At 40.4% G+C, this 20528-nt stretch overlaps 1 protein-coding gene across 1 annotated transcript in view; it reads left to right on the top strand.

Moving 5' to 3' along the window:
* Nucleotides 1–20528, top strand: part of LOC102158035 (uncharacterized) — a 584796-nt gene that overhangs the window by 221874 nt on the left and 342394 nt on the right.

Here is a 20528-nt window from a genome sequence, read left to right as displayed (position 1 = left end):
AGTATATGGAGCTTCCCAGGCTAGGGGTGGAATCAGAGCTGTAGCTGCCAGCTTACGCCACAGCCACAGCAATGCAGGATCCAAGCCACATCTGCAACCTACACCATAGCTCACAGCAATGCCAGATACTTAACCCACTGAGCAAGGCATCCTCATGGATACTGGTTGGGTTCATTAACCACTGAGCCATGATGGGAACTCCTCCTTGCTCATTCTTGATTTCCTGTATTTTTGCAAAGTTGCATACATAGATATTTTGTATTTAATAATTTCCATGTTTGAAGACCCTGGGAGTATAAATCGGTTGTTTGCTTTTGTTTTGCTTTTTACTAGCATTCATATACTTCCAGGAATAATGAGATCAATAATGAGCCTTCAAAAGAGTTTTCATCAAGACCTTTTGCCTCTCTTGCCACCTCTCCCTCTATTCCAACTCTCCACAGAGAGTTTCAGTCCTTCACCTCAGAGTGTGGATTCCTACCAGGAATGAACAGCATTTCTGATTTCCTGGTGTGCTACTCCCTTCTATAGTCCCAGAGCCACAGAACCACTCGCAGAGCTGTGGGTGGCTTTGGATAGTCTGTCCTTCAGTGGTGACACAGTTTTGGAAGAATCTGTCGTCACTGGTAAAGCATGTGGATTCAAGTTTACAGCTATTCTGCATGAGCTCACAAGATGTCAGCGCTCTATTTTGAGTGACTCCCCTGAGAGATTGGTGGCAAGGATTTGAATTTGACTTAGAGCTAAGAGATACTTATTTTCCTGCTGGGCTGAAATCGCTATTTCCCTTTCAGGGTGGGTGTGGGGGTGGAGGGTGTGGAGAAGAGGGTGTTGGTTCAAAAACGGAAAAGAAAAAGCTCGAGGCTGTGAATCACGACGTTCTGCACAGGAATAAAAAATCCAAGAAGTGAAAGATGAAGAAGTGGCCACAAGCTTTACTAGTGATCTTTTGGCTCCAACTGAGCTGTGAGTAACATCACTACAAAGGGTGAAAGATAACCAGGAAAACCTGAGGATTCACCTTCAGAAAACTAAGGGTGGGGAGTGGAATTCATTCTCACTTATCTGGAAGCATCTGTGGTATTAAGGGAGAATAATTATGGTCTCTGAGAATGTTTGATCTGACATCGCTTTTTCTCTGGCTGACTTATCTGTTGCTCTTTTCTAAACAGGGGTGAGCAGTGATGACGAGGTGATACAGAGCCTGGCATCTCTGGTTGTCCATGAGGGAACAAATGCAACTTTCAACTGCACTTACAAAGTGACTAACTTTCAAAGCCTGCACTGGTATAAGCAGGAAGAGAAAGCTCTCACATTTCTGTTTCTGCTAATTGCAACTGGGACTGAGAAGAAGTCAGGAAGACACAGAGGTACATTAGATGGGAAAGAACTTAGTATCTTTCACATCACAGCCACCGAGACTGGAGACTCAGCTACCTACCTCTGTGCAGTGGAGGCACAGTGCTTTCTTGTCACCTGCAGCCTCTTCCCAAACGCTATGGCTGAGGCTCTTGCAACTGTTAGATGAGTTGCTTGCTTAATCAAGTAGGCCCTCAGAAATAAACTGTAAAGAAAAGCAACTGTTTGTCAAGGTCCTAGTGCTCATGTTGATAATTTCTCATGCAACCTGAGTCCCAACTCAGACTGAGTCACATCACTGTATTGACTCTCTTCTCTGTGCTTTTCTGTGGGATTCAGCATACCTCACATTTGTGGAGGGTCACTCATATACTACCAACTCCATTACCACACTATTATGCCCTGTAGTAAAAAGAAAGCCCTTTTATGAGGATTGCATAAGTAACTAGTATGTGTAACACCCATCATGGGCTCTGCCTGACAGCTTAGATAAAGGAAAAGTGCAGTTTCTTTTTGCTTTTATATTTCTATCTAGAATGGACATATTCACAGGTCGAGTTCTGCCTGAAACTTTTTTTTTTTTCCAGCTGGACATTTTAGCAAAGAACAGAGTAGGAATCAGAAAGCATGATTGTTTGATTCAAAGAAAAGTTTTCTTCCCCACTTGAAGTATCCTTACTTATCCTCTTCATTTTGGGGTTGTTGTTTCATGAAGTAGGTGCTTCATGGAAGCGATGTAGTAGAATTTTCTCAAGATGTTACACATGATTTTGAACACTTAGTTTCTTAATGTCTCCCAAAAGAAAGAGGTTAACTAAACAAAGTTATGCAAAACTAACATAAGCTTAGCTTAGTTAAGTTATAGTATATTCTTTCAATGAAAGATTATATAATTGCATATTGTATTTTCAAAGAGATGCAATGGAAGTAACTGTTTATGGAGAATAAATACTATGTGTCTTATACTTTGCAAGTGTTATTTCACTGAATTTTCAAAATAACTCTGATGAATCACTGTTTCTATTCTCAGTTAACAGACCAGAAAAATGCAAATTCAGAAAGATTAAGGTCTCCCCCCTCCCCAGAAAAAGAATTAGTAGAATTTAAAATCAAGTCTATCCAACTCCAAAGCCTATGTTTTCTCTATTATATGCCCCTGTTAAATATAACAGGTGAAAAAAAAGTATGCAAATTATGATCACAATTATATATCAGAAAAGTCCACAAAACACCAGTATAACAATTTGACATATGAATAAAATAACTAGTTCATGATAACATGTGGATAAAACAACACCAAGGAGTTCCCACCTTGTTCAGTGAGTTAAGAATCCCTCCTTACTGTGAGCTGTGGTGTAGGCCAGCAGCTGTAGCTCTGATTAGACCCCTAGCCTGGGAACTTCCATATGCCAAGGGTGCTTCATGCAGGAGGTGTGTTCCTCAAAAGTTGTAAACTAGATTTTTATCTTGTCACCCTCCCCTACTTGTAATCTTCAAGATGTGGCCAAAATATGAAAAATAAAAATAGCAGCACCAACTCTTGTCATTCACTATAAAAATCATCCTACCCTCAGCAATTTACAGTCCACATGTCGTTACATTTTCCCATACAGGATACCTGTTAGACACTTAGTCTCTGATGTGCTATATACAGTCATATATAAATGCTTCCCTTATGGATTTTTGTAAATTATGACACATTTTTAACATTTATTAAATGTGTGCAGTGGGTAAAGGAAGTCGATTATATTATTTGATCTGCTTATCAATCTGTTTAAAATAGTTCATAATTTTATATATTTCTTTCCTGAGAGGTAGGGAGGGGATCTTAGGAGACTTCCCATATAGAGGCTGAATGCAATGCCCATCTGTGACAAGCTGGGACATGGCTTTTACCTGACCAAGCATCATTTTCATCCTTAGCAGATATTTATGTAAATAGTGATGAGTCCATGAATCTTCCTAAAGAGAAAAGTCATTAAGAGAAAAACAAACAAAAAAAACAAAAAAAAAAAAAAAAAAACATGAGACTTGAGGTATCTCACTCAAATCTTTTCAAATAATTTAACTTTTCAGCCATAGGATGGAGCCATCGACTTGTTAGAGTATGTTTAAAAAATACTCTAAAATATAAAGACTATAAAGTGATATTTAAAGTGTTTATAGGAGAATATATTTTTTAAGGTAAAGAAACTGAACAGTGCCATTCCCTTGTTCCTCAAGTATTCCTAGTCTAATTCCCACTAAATTAACTATGTTTTTTTCTTTAAGCATCTGCCTTAAAAGCTATGTTTCTTATCCAACAGAGTTAAAAAAAAAATTTTTTTGTCTTTATTTTTAGGGCCACACCCACAGCATATGGAGGTTCCCAGGCTAGGTGTCCAATCACAGCAACGCCAGATCCAAGCCGAGTACACTACTGCTCACGGCAATGCCAAATCCTTAACCCACTGAGCAAAGCCAGGGATCAAACCAGCATCATCATGGATGGGAGTCAGATTCATTTCTGCTGAGCCGTGACGGGGAACTCCCCAACAGTTTTTAAGGTTCCCCTCACCATCGTCCTCCTTTTGTCCTTGCCTGACTCACCTGGATCCAGCACATCCCACCTCTTGATAGTATCATCAGAAAGTCCTCAGGAGATTTACACAAAAGTGCACATTTTTATAAGTTCTCGAGATGCTGAGTTTATATCTCAAAATACATTCATCCAGCACCTTGATAGAAAGACATCTCTCATGACCAAAACCTGTTTTAGTGAATTGGAGCAATCTTTCCTTGCACTAGTTCAGAGCTGCACAAGGTGGGAGCATTTACGAATCCCAAATACCGCCTAGTTCTAGTTCCGAGGGATAAGACAATTCCTGAGCTGCCATAGAGAGATTCTGGCCAAGACTCCCAGGTGGCTATCCCAAAATGAAAATTCCTGAGACCCATTTCCAGCCTTCCTGCACATAGCAGGTATTCAATAAATGGCACTTAGGATCAGCTAGATTTATTACAATAACTATATTGTATCTAATGGGCACTTTCCACAGATGCCATTCCAGGCATTGGTGCCACTTAAAACACAGGTCTCCAAGACCAGCGGATCCTCCCACCCACAGCTGAACCAAGTGCACCCCTCTCTTTTCTGGACTAAAGGTAGTGACTTTACTATTCTAAATCATGACTGCCTTTCCTTTTTTTCTTTCCATTCTCTCTCTCTCTCTTTTTTCACTTTAATGAATCTATACTTTCAAAAGAAAATATTGGTGAAAGGTTTTTTTGTTTGCTGGTTTTTCTGTTTGCTTTTTCAAGAAGAGCCATGAGACACAAAAAACACAGTAAGACCTCTCACAGCTGGTCACTGGCTCAGGGCTATGAAGAGCTGACAAGGTTGGCAGCAGAGACTCAACTGTCCTGGGGGGAGTAATGCCCCTGGAATGGGGACAGTTTCTCTTTCACTTTTCTGTTTCCTGCTGTAACAAGAACCAACAGAATTTACATCTCAAAGGATAAAATTCTCATCAAAATAAATGCTCTTAATGCTAGTTACAAGATTCATATTCATTTGCTGTAGAAGAAAAAAATTGAATTAAAGCAACATCTATAACCTCAACCTACAGAAATTACTACTGTTAAGTGTTGAGCGTTTATATTTTTCTTTTCGCCTGTGTTTGCAAACATGAAAAAAATAAGTCTAGAGAGATGTGGGAGTTCACATTACTTCAAAGAACAGGTGTTTCTCAAAGTCTGCAAAAGGAGATATTTCCGTTCCTTAAAAATAAAAATTAAAAAAAAAACAACTTCCTTATATAGGTTGAGCTCCTCCCATTTCTGACTTCTGAGTCACAGCAAGAACCCTCCAGAAATCCTCTCCCAGTGAATGATTATGAGACACAATCATTTTGAAGCAGCCGCTGAATAAGGTAAACTCATTAATGAGGACTCCAGAAGAAATGATGAGTATTAAGTGTATTTTCATTCCACTTCTAGCACTGCCCTTCCAGGTAATTGAGTCTCGTCCTGCTCTTGAGTTGCACATCTGGATGAGGCTGCTAGCATGACCCTTGTTGATGTGTGTTTTATGTTGCAGGGCGTGTGAAAGCAGACTGGATCAGACCCCAGGAGACTAGAGTATCTGGAATGGAGGGAAAGACTGTGAGCCTCCTTTGTAACTATTACACTTCATCTACGGGCTATATTGATCTCTTTTGGTATCGACAGTATCCAAATCAGGCACCAGAATATATTCTCTACAGAGGGTGGGATACTCTGGAAAAGGATTTGCCAGTTTTGCCACGGAAAAGTTTTATTCAGAGAACACAGCAAATACAACAATCTTGTACATCAGGAAGGTGGTGCCTGCAGATGCTGCCCTGTATCACTGCGCTCTGAGGAGGCACAGAGAGGCGACTGCATAGGGCTGCCGTACAAGAACAGCAGCACACAGGAGGAAGCAGAAGGCAGCACACAAAACCACACTGAACTGTTTTCTTCTGCAAGACATCATGGGCACTTAGAGATCTTGAACCAGGAAAATTCTGCTGTTTAGTTGTAGGCACATAGCTTAAGCTTTTGGAATTCTCATTTCCCTACAATAGAGCTAATAATTTAAGCTATGAGGCATGGTCTTGAACCCTTGGGTTAAGTGCCTGGCATCTCCTGGGTGCTCAGCAAATGGACTTTTTGTCTTTTTCTCAGTAACTATTTGGCCTCATAGGATCTTTCTATCAATATCTCTTTTTTATGCCACACTGGCAAGAAAAATAGTAATAATAAAAAATTAAAACCCTGAAAACACAGCTCCAGCACCCAGAGGCGGCTTCTTTCCCAGGGGTCCCGTGTAAACACGCCAGGCATGGATGTACACAGTTAGCAAGTCCAACCCTTACAGAACAAAAGGGGCCTGACACGCATCCCTGAGCTCATGGCCACGGGCAGTTCGGTATTTCTCAAGCTGTGAACAGGAACAGGAGCTAGTTCCTCACAAGACCAAAGGGAAGAGGAGGAGGAGGTTTGGCATTAGGTGGTGGATGAGGAGGAAGACACTGCTTGAGTGGCCATCACCAGGCTATTGTGTCAGCTCTTACTTTTCCAGGTGGAGACGGGAGGCCATGTGAGTGAGTGGAATCCTCGCACAGGATGCTTGAGCCTGAGGGCACCTGCACCTGCTATGATGGTTCAAACCACACTTCTAACTGACTACTACCATCCAATCCTTCTCTGGGCAAAGCCTAGAGTTTTTGTTTGCACAGGTGTTGGTTGGGATGGAAAAGACAAAGGAAGATTTAGAGCCTTATTCAGTATACAGTGTGTCTGCCCTGGCAGCCTGAAAGCTGAAGGCTGCAAACCTTGAGCTCCTGCACTTCATGGTGAAGCTTATATCAGCCCCACTGAGGCTGGATAAGTGCACTAGCCATTAGCCATGAAGAAGGACTTGGAAATAAGAGAGCGAATCAGATTTATTTATTTATTTATTTATTTATTTATTTTTTGCTTTTTAGGGCTGCACTGAAGGCATATGGAAGTTCCCAGGCTAGGGGTCTAATCAGAGTTACAGCTGTTGGCCCCCGACACAGCCACAGCAATGCAGGATCCCAGCCGGTCTGCAACCTACACCACAGTGCAGCACCACACCATACCACGGCAACAATGGATCCTTAACCCAACGAGTGAGGCCAGGAATCAAACCTGCAACTTCGTGGTTCCTAGTCAGATTCGTTTCCACTGTGCCCCAATGGGAATTCCCCAGGTTTTTTTTTGGGGGGGGGTTGTTTGTTTGTTTTAATGTTTCCTTTTACAAAAAGAAGCTTGAGTTTTAAAAGGTTAAGAAATTCTGTGGTTAGAAAATAATTTGTAGAGATCTGCTTAAAGCTATCTTCTTTAAAAAACTGAGCTCTGAGACTATTGCTCAAGAAGGTGTAAAAGAATTTAAGGAGAGTAAGCCCTCTTCACTTCAGCTTGTGGAAAATTGTTCTTAGTGTACTCTGTTGGTGACAATACAACGTATTGGTATGTCTTTACATAGTGAGCAACTTGGAAAGGGATCCCAAGATTCATTTAAATGGTTTGCATCTTTTTTTTTTTTTTTTTTTTTTTTTTTGTCTTTTTGCCTTTTCTGGGGCCACTCCTGCGGCATATGAAGGTTCCCAGGCTAGGGTCTAATTAAAGCTGTAGCCACCGGCCTATGCCACAGCCACAGCAATGTGGGATCCGAGCCGCGTCTGTGACCTACACCACAGCTCACAGCAACGCCAGATCCTTAACCCACTGAGCAAGGCCAGGGATCAAACCTTCAACCTCATGGTTCCTAGTCAAATTCGTTAACCGCCCGAGCCACGATGGGAACTCCCTAAATGGTTTGCATCTTTAACTCATTTCTCGGAATTTACATTTAGGACCAATCTTAAGTAGAGAAAAAACTGCTAGGCAAAAAAAAAAAAAAAAAAAAAAAACGCACTAGTAAAATTTTTTAACCATTTAGAGAAATTTGAGTGAAAGCTGTACAACGATTTAGTGAGGTAATTAATAAAACTATAACAACATGGATATGCTCTTGCCATACAGTTAAGGAAAATAGAGTATGTATTTGTAACTATGCCATGCTTAACACTAATGTTATACAATTGAATCACATAGACAAAAGCTGGAAGGTGTGATGCAAAAATGAAAATAGGAATCTATTTATGGCATTGCATTTCTCAGCATTTTAATTTTTACTTCTTTAGGCAAAAATTATGGACTTGTTTCTACATAGATAATTTTTTTTTTTTTTTTTTTTTTGTCTTTTTGCTATTTCTTTGGGCCGCTCCCACTGCATATGGAGGTTCCCAGGCTAGGGGTCCAATCGGAGCTGTAGCCACTGGCCTACGCCAGAGCCACAGCAACTCAGGATCCGAGCCACGTCTGCAACCTACACCACAGCTCATGGCAACGCCGGATTCTAACCCACTAAGCAAGGGCAGGGACCAAACCCGCAACCTCATGGTTCCTAATCGGATTTGTTAACCACTGCGCCACGACGGGAACTCCTACATAGATAACATTTTCAGAAGACTCTTGGCTCCAAACTTTGTAGCTGGTGTTAAATACCTGAGGACTTTTCTCTGTCCCAGATCAGCCCCCTGCCCCCTTGCCCTTCCTTCTCCCTTAATCCTTAGACACCAGGTTTCTGGCTACCGCCCCCCTAACTTCTCTTCCTTTGTTCTCTCAGACTCACTGACAGAGCCTCCACTGGAATGCCCTGTGTGTCTCCAACTCATCTTCGAGATGGACAAGTAAGAAAAAGCTACCATCAGCTATCTGTAGTAGACCCAGTTGGTGGAAGATTGAATATATGGTAGCAGAAATCTCCATCGACCGTTCATGGGAAACCATTTCTGGTTTCAAAGAGGGAAGAGTAGGTAAAGCTATAATCCTCACAATTAGTTTTGTCTTACAATTGTTTGAAATTAGTTATATATTTAAGTTGTACCTGGCAGGGAGATGAATAGCTTCTCTTTTTTAAAACATTGGGGAGTTCCCGTCATGGCGCAGTGGTTAACGAATCCGTCTAGGAACCATGAGGTTGCGGGTTCGGTCCCTGCCCTTGCTCAGTGGGTTAACGATCCGGCGTTGCCGTGAGCTGTGGTGGTGTGTGCCGTGAGCTGTGGTGTAGGTTGCAGACGCGGCTTGGATCCCGCGTTGCTGTGGCTCTGGCGTAGGCTGGTGGCTACAGCTCCGATTCAACCCCTAGCCTGGGAACCTCCATATGCCGCGGGAGCGCCCAAGAAATAGCAACAACAACAACAATAATGCCGCGGGAGCGGTCCAAGAAATAGTAACAACAATAACAACAACAACAAAAGACAAAACAAAACAAAACAAAACACATTAGAACATCACAGGTAAAGCATACGTCCTCTCTGTCCATATCTTCATCTGGTTTCTTTTCCCAGAGGTAAATGCTACTTGGGGTTTGTAATATATGTTTAGATTCCTTATCATAATTAATATGGACATATATGTATGCATGTACTCATGGAAAATATATACTATTATCCTGTGGTATTTTTACATAAACGTTAACAGATTAATGTTCTAATCAGAAATTTCCTTTTATCTTACTCAACAAAGTGAACTTGAAGCCTAACCATGTTGATAGACAGAGACTATTTTATCCCCTTTTAATTCATACAAGGTAAATCATTGTATCAATAGCCTATTGTTTATTTACTAATACCAGCAGTAATGATATTATTTCTCTGTAAGGTAGAGAACCAAGGCTCAGAAAGATTAACTTACCAACATCACATGACCAGTAAGTGGCAGAATGGAACATAAATCAAGTCTTCTGACTCTTAGAAGGTTCTTCTAACCCTAATCTATGTTTATCTTGTTTCTCATTTCCAACACCATAAGGACCGGGAGGAAGGCTTTCTTCACAGAAACCAAATCTCCCAAGCAAATCTGAATAGATGGCTCCTTATATAAATTGCTTCTCATTTGGCATTGCCTGTGACTATTAGGCAAAATAGACAACAAAGCCCCTCTTCGCCATATTTGTAAGCTTTCCAATAATGCTACACTGTGGTTGATGCTGCCATTTTTTCCCACTCGCTCCGATTTCCCTCACTTCCAACCAAAGAAGCCTATCTCTATTCAAAATATTCCACAACAGGCAATCAAGCCTGATATTTGCATCTACTGGGGAACAAAACAGACAGTGGATAACTGTGGGAAGCCATGACGTGATGGAGCATCAGCATATTGTACTGGACACCCAGCTTCCAGCTCTGCAGCTTCAGGGTCCCAGGGCTCTACGTGAGGCTGGTCAGGCACACAGCACAGAGGGGAGCCCTGGGCTTGGCAGGACAAGACAGTTTACTCAGGGAGAGCTGAAGACTGCCTGCATGTGCTCACCAGCCTGCCCAGGACGACTGCGGCTCCATCTTCCTCGGTAGGGACTAATGTCCCTGAAGTGGGAACATCTAGAGATGCTTTGGGCCAGAGAGAAAAGAAGTAATAGATATAAGGCTGTGATTTCTTCAGCAACCTCCTTCAGTCACAGAGGGTTCAGGGGGTTCTAAACAGGCTGTTCAGAACCATCTCACTGTGAGTCACAGATTCAACCCACCTTGTTCTCTGTTGTCACTTCTGCCAAATTCGGGAGCACCCAAAGAGTCGTTCAATCTCAGCCCAAGATCTTTACACAAGAAGGGGAGTTTGTGGCTCTGAACTACAAATACTTTGCAAGTAATCTGATTATTTTCTTTCTGGATTTAGGAGGCATCCCAGTGGGGAGACATTGCAAGTGATTTTTCAAATTTCAGCAGCCTCCAGGATGGACCGTTTTTTATGAACTTGCAGAAAGCAGCCAACACTGTCCATTCTCACCATCTCAACTGTGAGGCCAGGAGACTCAAAGGTCCACTGCTCAAGATGTGTGCTCAAGATGTCCATAGTAAGAGGAACAACAAAAACTATAAGAACAAAACCTCAGAATTTGTACCCCAGATTCACCTGCTGCAGGGGTTGGGGGAGACCCACAGACCCTAAACTGAAAAGAAGATTAGAAACTGTGGGGAGCATAAATGAAGTATGGAAAGGAAATGGATAATTGTGTTACAGGAAAAACCATCTCGGACTGCATTCACTGAGTGTTTTCAATCTCCAATTCTAAAATCGATTCTCACATTCAAATTTTAGCAGATTAGAGGAAAAAAAAAAAAAGCCAGCATTTTCTTTTAATCTCATTATTCTTCTTTTTACTTTAAACTTTTTTAAATGAATTAGATTTTTTATTAGAGTATAGCTGATTTCCAGTGTCAATTTCTGCTGTATACATAGTGACCCAGTTATATATACATATATATACATTCTTTTTCTCATATCATCTACCATCATGTTCTATGCCCAATCTTTTTTCTTTAAACTTTTAATAAAATTCAAATTACGAAAATAATGCTGCTTATTATAGTAAATGAAGCAATACAAAAATATATAAAGAAAATTTAATCCTTACTCACACCTCTCTCTCATCCCTATGAGGTAAACAATTTTGATAACCTGGTGAGAGTCTTTTCCACCATTCTCCCTGTCCATATAAACAGAGACAACATATAGCTATATATATATAGTAGTTGGTGGGTCGGTTTATATGCTTATTGCTTTGTTGGTTTGTCTTTATTGATATATATGTATATATAAAGTAAATGTTTTATTTTTCACATAGTATAATCATAGGCATGCTACAGGTCAGAAGACATTGTTCTAACTTATTTAACTTATGTCTCCTTTCCACAGTATTGATGTACCATAATTTATTCAAGCATTTCTCCACTGATAGATACCCACTTTTGTCAGTTTAGCACTACTGCTGTGATAAATAACTATATCTACACAGTTTATATCTTATTAATTATTAGAAATAATTATTAATTCAAAGGATAGCTCTACCTATATTTTTAACAGACATTTTTGGATTACCTTCAAAGACAGTTGTTGCATTTCACACTTCTACCAGCAGCTGGTGTAAATTTCTTTTTCTTTTTATTCTCATTAGTTGAGGATATATAAATTGTTTCATTTTCACAAATATGATAGGCCAAAAAGTAACTCACTGATGCTCTAATTTTCATTTCTCCGACTCCTAGTGAGATCAAAAGTTTAGGGCCAATTGGATTGTCTCCGCTGTGAATCACTTCATTGATTTCTCATTAACAAATATATGCTAGGAGTGTCAAAATTATCTGTCATTTCCTCAGTCTATTGTTTGTTTTTGGACTTTTTAAACAGTATGTGGCATGGTATCCTTTGTCTTTGAAATATATAAATTTTATATAGCTGAATATGTCTTTCCTCGTTATAGCTTCTGGATTTCCACCTTACCTAAGGATATCTCCCATCCAAATACATAGAAATATTCTAGATTTGTAGCCAATAGTTGTATCACCTTTTTTTTTTTTTTTTACAATAACATATTCCAGCCATCTGGAAATTGTTTTTATTTTTTTTTATTTTTATTTTTTTTGTCTTTTGTCTTTTTGTTGTTGTTGTTGTTGTTGTTGCTATTTCTTGGGCCGCTCCCGCGGCATATGGAGGTTCCCAGGCTAGGGGTTGAATCGGAGCTGTAGCCACCGGCCTACGCCAGAGCCAGAGCAACGCGGGATCCGAGCCGCGTCTGCAACCTACACCACAGCTCACGGCAACACCGGGTCCTTAACCCACTGAGCAAGGGCAGGGACCGAACCCGCAACCTCATGGTTCCTAGTCGGATTCGTCAACCACTGCGCCACGACGGGAACTCCTGGAAATTTTTTTTACACTTGCACTCTATCTTCCCACTATTGCCATGTCTTCATCATATTTTATGTTCCTGTATGTGTAACCAAAGAGTATAAGTCTTTATTAAAAATTTTACCTGCTTTCAAACGTTACAGAACAGTGTAAGAAACACTGCAGAATTGGGTGCGGGTGAGAACAGTCACTAAATGATTCAGTGCCAACTTGAAAGGAGAAATTCTTGGCAATTCTACTGAGGTGAGAGAGGCCAAACCTGCTTGCCTGGTGTTCACAAAAGAGATAGTGGAGGAGGGACTGAGAGCTTCAAGAAGTGGTCTTCTGGGGAAATGTAAACCTTGTACAGAGGGGAGAAAGGAATTTACCCCATCTATCTCCTTCCTACACAACTGGAGGCACCTATTCCAGCCCGCCCTTCTCTACTAAGTTGAAGTCTGGCTATAGTCACATATCTGGAATATGAGCTCTGAGCTTCTGAACTGGCAGAGCATTCAGGTTCTTGTGGAAAAATAAGATAAAATGCAGGAGAAAGAAAGCAGAACTAGAAGACAGAATACTCTGCCTACATTCCCGCCTTTTATTAAAGCAATTTTCCATGACTTTTCTGTGAGTTTAATAAATCTAAGTTCTGAACCCACTTGCCTGAACCTGATCCTGCCCCTAAAGAGCTTCCACATGGTAGGGGGTATGTAGCATCTGGAGGCTGTGTTCTTGGTCCAAGAGAGGGCTTGGTGAGGAGGAAGAGTTTGCACCTGAGGCTGATCACTCTTTCCAGGAAACTGCAGGTGGAGTTCTGCAGGGAGTGCAGGAGGGCTCTGTAGCCCCTGAAGAAACCACTAACACACCACCATGAGAAAGCAAACATTTGGAAATCTACCCACAGAGACAATATCTGTGATTTAGACAGATAAGAGAAGAGATTAAAAATGAACAGTAAGGGGCAGGGACTTCTCCGGCAGTTCACATACAGGAAGAGCAGTCTGAGCAATGGAGGAGACAAGGCTACTCAGCCCATGAAAGTGTGAAAGGTGAGCTTTATTCTCTCCCACCTCTCTGCTCAACCTCTGAGGAGTGACCTGTGAAAGAACACAGTCCCCCATCCCTGGAGACCCTGGAACCTTCCCATTGGTGGAGGTGGAGGGCCAAGTTTTGACTATAAAGTGATAATTACGGTTCACAATGAATACATAAATTGTTGAAACAAGACTCTATTAATAACAAAACAAAAAAGACAACCTGTTTCCCAATGGAAAGAGGGGGTGAATAAAGAAGAGCATTAGCAAATACTGAAAAAAATTAAAACCATTCATATTTATCCCCATGACTTGAAACCCTCCTATAAACCAGGAATGTTTGCTTCCCTTCTGGATTCTACTATGTTCCACTTACTGGCTTAATCCTGGATCTACATAGTATTTTTGTGTTTAGATTAAGAATGAAAGTCCAATCTTAATATTCTTTTTCAAAATATAGTTGACCAATCCAAGATATTTGTTCTCACCTGTTCACTTTAATTCAAACAAATGGGATTCTGTTTGGAACCACTTTGGGAAATTTGACATTTTAGGACATTATGTTTTCCTACACATTATGTGCCTCTTATGTGACTGTTCATTTATTCGGGTCTTGTTTTAATCCTTTAAAAGTAAATTTTGCTTGCTCATTTCCAGAAAAGTTGGAAAAAATGAAATGAATCTGGGAACTGAAGTTTGGCACTTGCCATCAGCCTCTATCTACATAGGTTAAATTATGAGCCACTGCAGCTGCCTGACCCACAGCACCCCTTGAGCAGAGCTCAGGGTGGAAATTAGGAGTGAGGCACTCTGTGCTCTTGGAAAAATGGAAGAACAGATCTTCAGATAGCTGGATTTTTTAAGAAAAAGATTTTATGAGCCCAATTCCTGTGTCTCCTTATATCTAGATAAGCACTAAAATCCTTCATGACTGATGTCTGTGACTAGTAGCAACCTTCTCACCTTCGGTAAACTGTGAAATGTCTGCATGGCTGCATGCCCCCCCCCTTCACCTTTGTCACATATATGCTGATATTCCCCTTTCCTCTTTAAACAAACAAACAAACAAAAACACAGAAAGACGTCACAGTCATTTGCAAGTCATTTGTGAGCCTTGAGGGAACCCAAGAAGGAAACAAAGAATACTGGCCCCATAACTGAGGTGTATATCAAAAGAGTCATTCCGGTAAGCCCAGAACTTTGTATCTTCCCATAGAAATGCTCTGAATTCCTTAATTTGAGATACCTGGTTTTCTGTAATCTTTTGTTCCTGCTACCTGCATAATATATATCCTAACTCCCTCCCAGCCAACCCCATCTCCTTAGAGCCATTTTCTCAGGGGTACCTGAGATGCTGTCTCCTGGGCTTAAGTCTTAATTTTGCCCAAGTAACACTTAACTCTCAACTTTCAGGTTGTACAATTGTTTTAAATTGACAAATCATTGAATTAGTTAAGAATTGGTGTCTGGTCTTTTGTGTCTCTCTCTTTCTATGAACAGGGAAGAGAGCCAACAGGAAGTGGAGCAGAATGCCTGCTCAGTTCACAGTGCCAGGAAGGAAAGGTTTCTATTTTCAAATGCAGTTATGCAAGACTATGCATTTTTATGTTTCAGAGGCGATGCTAGAAAAGACTTTGTCCTTGTAGTTTTCATTGTTTCAGAGATCTAGCAGAGAACAAGAATGAGAGGCCCAACCTCTAAGAACAAGGCAGAATATTAACTCAGGTAGTCAGTGTAGGAGCATGAGTTTCGATGCATTCTTTGATATGGCCATTGATTAAGATTTGTGGCTTAAGGGCTCCAGGGAGTAACATCCCCACAGGCCTTGTTTACTATAGGGAGTGTACCTATGCCCAGAGGGACATTAATCCCTAACCCCCTGTGACTCAGATTAAGGGAAGAAAAGGACAAAGACACTATGAGATTTACAGGACATTTCCATCCCTAAGACCCTATAGGGTCTGATATAGGTAATTGAACAAGGCCAATGGGAGGAAAAAAACACATTTTTCTGTCTGGACCCCACATTGGTACCCTCCCCACCTTTAAGAGATGAAAACCCCTATAGGACAATAGATAAAGACAGCTCTTCTCCCCCCTTCCAGCAGCCCTGGGAGCTATCTGATTTCCTTTAATAAAGACTTTGCTGCCTGCCTTGTTTCTCAGAGTTCATTCTTCGACTGCCATGAACAAGAACCCGGATTCCGGTATCATCTTTCCAGTATCAAGAAGACTACTGTAGGTCATAGACTCAGCCACAAACTTCTGCCCTGTAATCATGGGGACTTTGGCACCTTCTGTCCGTTCACAATCCCACAAAACCGGCACTCACTTCTGCACAAAATAATGTTTCTCAGAATTCTGAAGCTTTTTGGTTTCCCCATCTCTACACATTCTGTTAGGCAATAATATAAAAATACTTTAGGCATGATGATTATACACAAAGAGTTTAATATCTACCAGCCATGGGAATATCTCTCTCATTAGATTTAAGTTTTATAAAGACATCAATTTTTTTCTTACCAATAAAAGTACTCACTGAACAATGGTTGAATAAAGGCAAATTTACAGCCAGTGGTTAAAACTGATAGGAAGACAAATTTTAGGTTACTGTAAGGAAGAATTAGCAGTTAGAGGTTTTTCAAAAACAAAACAGACTGCTTTGAAGTATAAAGTATTCCTCATTAGAGGAAATAGTCAAAGAAAAGTGGCATGTCCATTTTCCAGTCATTTGCAGAAAGTTTCTGTGCCAAACTAAGAATTTTAAGTTTTTTTCTTTTGTTCTTATTTCTTTTTAAGGCTGCTCCTGCAGCATATGGAAGTTCCCAGGCTTGGGGTTAAGTGAGAGCTGCAGCTGCCAGCCTACACCACAGCCATAGCCACATTGGATCCGAGCCACATCTGTGACCAACACCGCAGCTTGAGGCAATGCTGGATCCTTAACCCACGGAGCAATGCCAGGGATCGAATCCACATCCTCATGGACAATATGTCAGTCCTTAACCCCCTGAGTCACAATGAGAACTCTCAGAATTTTAGTCTTAAATGAGGGAAAATACCATAAAAACTGGACAACCAAAGAGTTAGTAAAATTCAACAGATTTAAAAAATCACTTCCAACCTTGCTGTAGAGTAGAAAATTGACAGAACACTCTCAACCAGCTATAATGGAAAAAAATAAAAATCATTAAAAGAGGGGAAAAAAAATCACTTCCAGATTCACAGAAATTTGATTTTGAATATACTTGAAGCATGTGTAGGAATTTAAATGAATGCAACAGTAGGGGAACACATATTCCAGGCAGGGTAAATTTATTAATGGCAAAGATCAAAAAATAATAAGCAAGAAGAGCTTAGGAAATTAAATGTTCTTACTATTACTGAAAGGAGGAGTTTTTGCTGGGTGGTACTGTGAGAAAATACAAAATGTTCGCCTCAGCCAATAATCCAAGAGGGTCACACACAGCCCAGAACAGAGTCTCTTTCCAGATAAAGAGAAAACATACCACGAGTTTATCCATCTTTATCATAAAAAACATTAAGGAATATCTTGAAATTGTTCTTTAGAATGAACTATTAATCTAAATTTAAACTGCTGGAATTCCCCTTGTGGTGCAATGGGAACGAATCCAACTAGGAACCATGAGTTTGTGGGTTCGATCCCTGGCCTCGCTCAGTGGGTTAAGGATCCAGCGTTGCCATGAGCTGCAGTGTAGGTCACAAATGCAGCTCAGATCCTGCATGGCTGTGGCGTAGGCTGGCAGCTGTAGCTCTGATTGGACCCCTAGCCTGGGAACTGCATTATGCCTTGGGTGTAGCTCTAAAAAGCAAAAATAAATAAATAATTTAAACTGCTAACTAATACCAAAGATTTACTTTTACAAGCACATTTTTAATGTATAGAAAAACTGGATTACTGTAACAGTTGATCCGGGGAACACATAAATTTCCTTTTCCCTGAGCAATTCTACCACTAACTCAGAGACATACTGCAGGAAAGGAAAAATCTAAACACTTTCTCAACGTGTCACAATTTTACGATTGCTTTCTGGCATGTTTGTTGGGCGAAGGAGGAAACTAATAGCTTCTCTGCATTCATTAACCTTGTAAAGGACAAACTTTTAAGTCGAGGAATACAGAGCAAGCAAATAAATGAAACATAACTACATTTTGCTTTGCTGTGCACTTTGTTTTCTTCCTCATCTGACTGCAAAAACCCTCTCATGATTTTCACTGAAAATACCTCCTGAATTCATGTGCGATGTTACGCTTCTCAGAATTTGTACTGGCATAGTTTACATATGTTCCCATCTACCTCCCTGCTTTTCAGGGCATTGAGTTGCCATAAAGATAAGCCAGCCAGACAGTCTGACATTAGGGCTAATTTCTAATTTACTCCCACTGTGCCTTTTATCATCACAAACATGTTTGTTGTCTAATTCGGTTCACTCTTAGAAAAGCATGGTTTGGTGTACCTAAAAAAAGTTGTTTCTTCAGGCAGCAATACACTAAAATTTTAGGAGTCTCATAGCTCCATTTGTCTATGAAATGGTACAGGTTTTGAGAATCGAGTAAGCACATAAAAAATCAACACTGTAGTAAAACTAAAATGGTTATTTCGCCCTTTGGTGATTTAATTTTATTTCTACATCATTCAGAAAGAGAAAGATGGAGGTCCTTTTCTGGCTCAGCAGGTTAAGGACCTGACATAGTCTCCATGAGGATTCAGGTTCGATCCCTGGCCTCACTCAGTGGGTTAAGAATCCAGCGTTGCCACGAGCTGCAGCATAGGTCACAGAGGTGGCTCAGATCTGGGGCTGCCGTGGCTGTGGCTTAGGCCAGCAGCTGCAGCTCCAATCTGACCCCAGCCCAGGAAATTCCATATGCTGCAGATGCAGCTGTGAAAGAAAGAAAAAAGAGAGAGAGAAAGACTTTCTTCAAAAGTAGAAACTAAGAAGAATTAGGAAGAGATCAATTTTATTGAATAAAAGACTTTCTGTAACATTCAGTGATCGATGAAATGAAAGATGTGGAAACTTCCAGTCAAAGTTTGACCTTTTACTTTCACCAAACATCTATGGTCCACCCTAGAAAAGCAATCAATTAGCAAATTTGACTAAACCCACTCACCATTGTTTCTGTCAAGGAAATGTTTTCTTTTCCTTTTCTTTCTTTCTTTCTTTCTTTCTTTCTTTTTTTTTTTTTTTTTTTGTGTGTCCTTTTGCTATTTCTTAGGCCACTCCTGCGGCATATGGAGGTTCCCAGGCTAGGAGTCCAATCAGAGCTGTAGCCGCCAGCCTATGCCAGAGCCACAGCAACGCCAGATCCGAGCCGCATCTGTGACCTACACCACAGCTCATGGCAACACCGGATCCTTAACCCCCTGAGCAAGGCTAGGGATCGAACCAGCAACCTCATGGTTCCTAGTCGGATTCGTTAGCCACTGAGCCACGATGGAAACTCCAAGATTTATTTTCTTTAAGAAAAAGTCTGACATCATTTTTCAAATCAAATAAAAATGTTACAGTATAGATTCTAGTTACAACCAATTCATTTCTGAAATCTAGTTCTAACATAGATAGATAGATAGATAGATAGATAGATAGATAGATGATAGATAGATGATAGACAGACAGAGAGATGCAAGGAATCTTATATTGAGGTTGTAATACAAAAGAACTTTTCTAACTTTATATGTATGCGTGTGTGTGTGTGTGTGTAATTGGATTCCATTAGAACTATCTGTGCATGCATAACTCTTGGCAAGTCTTCATATAACTCCAGGAGTCCCGGAATCCCAGCTCAAAGGCTGCTGGTTTAAAATGGGATTCTATCACAATCACACTTGACACAACATACTGAGAAACCAGTCCTCCCCACTGTTTTGAGATGCTGTCTTTATCATATACTAAATTTCTACATGCAATTAGGCCTAATTATTATTTGCCATTCCATCATTTCATTAACTTATCTGCCTAGCCTTAATTTGCACTTAAGAATGTTCTTTCCAAAAAAAGTATGTTCCTTCCTTTCTCTTTCTTTTTGCTTTCATGAAATACAAAACGTGCTCTTCCACATTTCTTTAGTTGTTTTTTGTTTTGAAATATGAATGATATAAAAACTGTTTTTAAATTGTTGTTTATGTACAACCTGTCTTTGGGTCGTGGTTTTCCTTCTCTTTTATATTTTCTAATTATTTCATCTATAAATATACAGATGATATTTTACCTCTTTCTTACCAATTCTTGTGCTTCTAATTGTTTTTCTCTCAGCCAGCTGCATTATCTAGTAGCTCCAACACAATGTTAAACCATAGTAAAGTAGTGGATATCTTTGTCTTTCTCCTAACATGAACAAGGAAGCTTCTGACATTTCCCCAGAAGTAGGTGCTGTTTTGAGGTGGCAGCATGTGCATTTTTTTAATGTTAAGGAATTTGTTATTAATTCCGTTTTTAAGGGTTTTTTTTAACATGAATGAGTATCTTGTTACATACCTTTTCTGCATCACTGGAAATGATCATACAATTTTTCTTCTTAGCACTTACACCAGTTATTAAGCTGCTTACTCCTAGCTAAAAAACTTCTCCTATACTTTGAACGTATTATAAGTGCTGATGCCTATCACACACTGCCCCCTACAGTTAGTTAACTTTATAGGTGTTTTTCTAGGTTTTGGGATAGCATAATAGATTCTATTTTGTACTTTTTTTTTTTTTGTCTTTTTGCCATTTCTTGGGCCACTCCCGCGGCATATGGAGTTTCCCAGGCTAGGGGTCTAACTTGAGCTATAGCCACGGGCCTATGCCAGAGCCACAGCAACGTGGGATCCGAGTCGTGTCTGTGGCCTACACCACAGCTCACGGCAACGCCGGATCCTTAACCCACTGAGCA

Source organism: Sus scrofa, chromosome 7 (assembly GCF_000003025.6).
Source record: "Sus scrofa isolate TJ Tabasco breed Duroc chromosome 7, Sscrofa11.1, whole genome shotgun sequence".
Classification (NCBI taxonomy): Eukaryota; Metazoa; Chordata; class Mammalia; order Artiodactyla; family Suidae; genus Sus; species Sus scrofa.
Note: the sequence above shows the minus strand (reverse complement) of the source record. Positions and strands in the feature narration are given on the sequence as shown.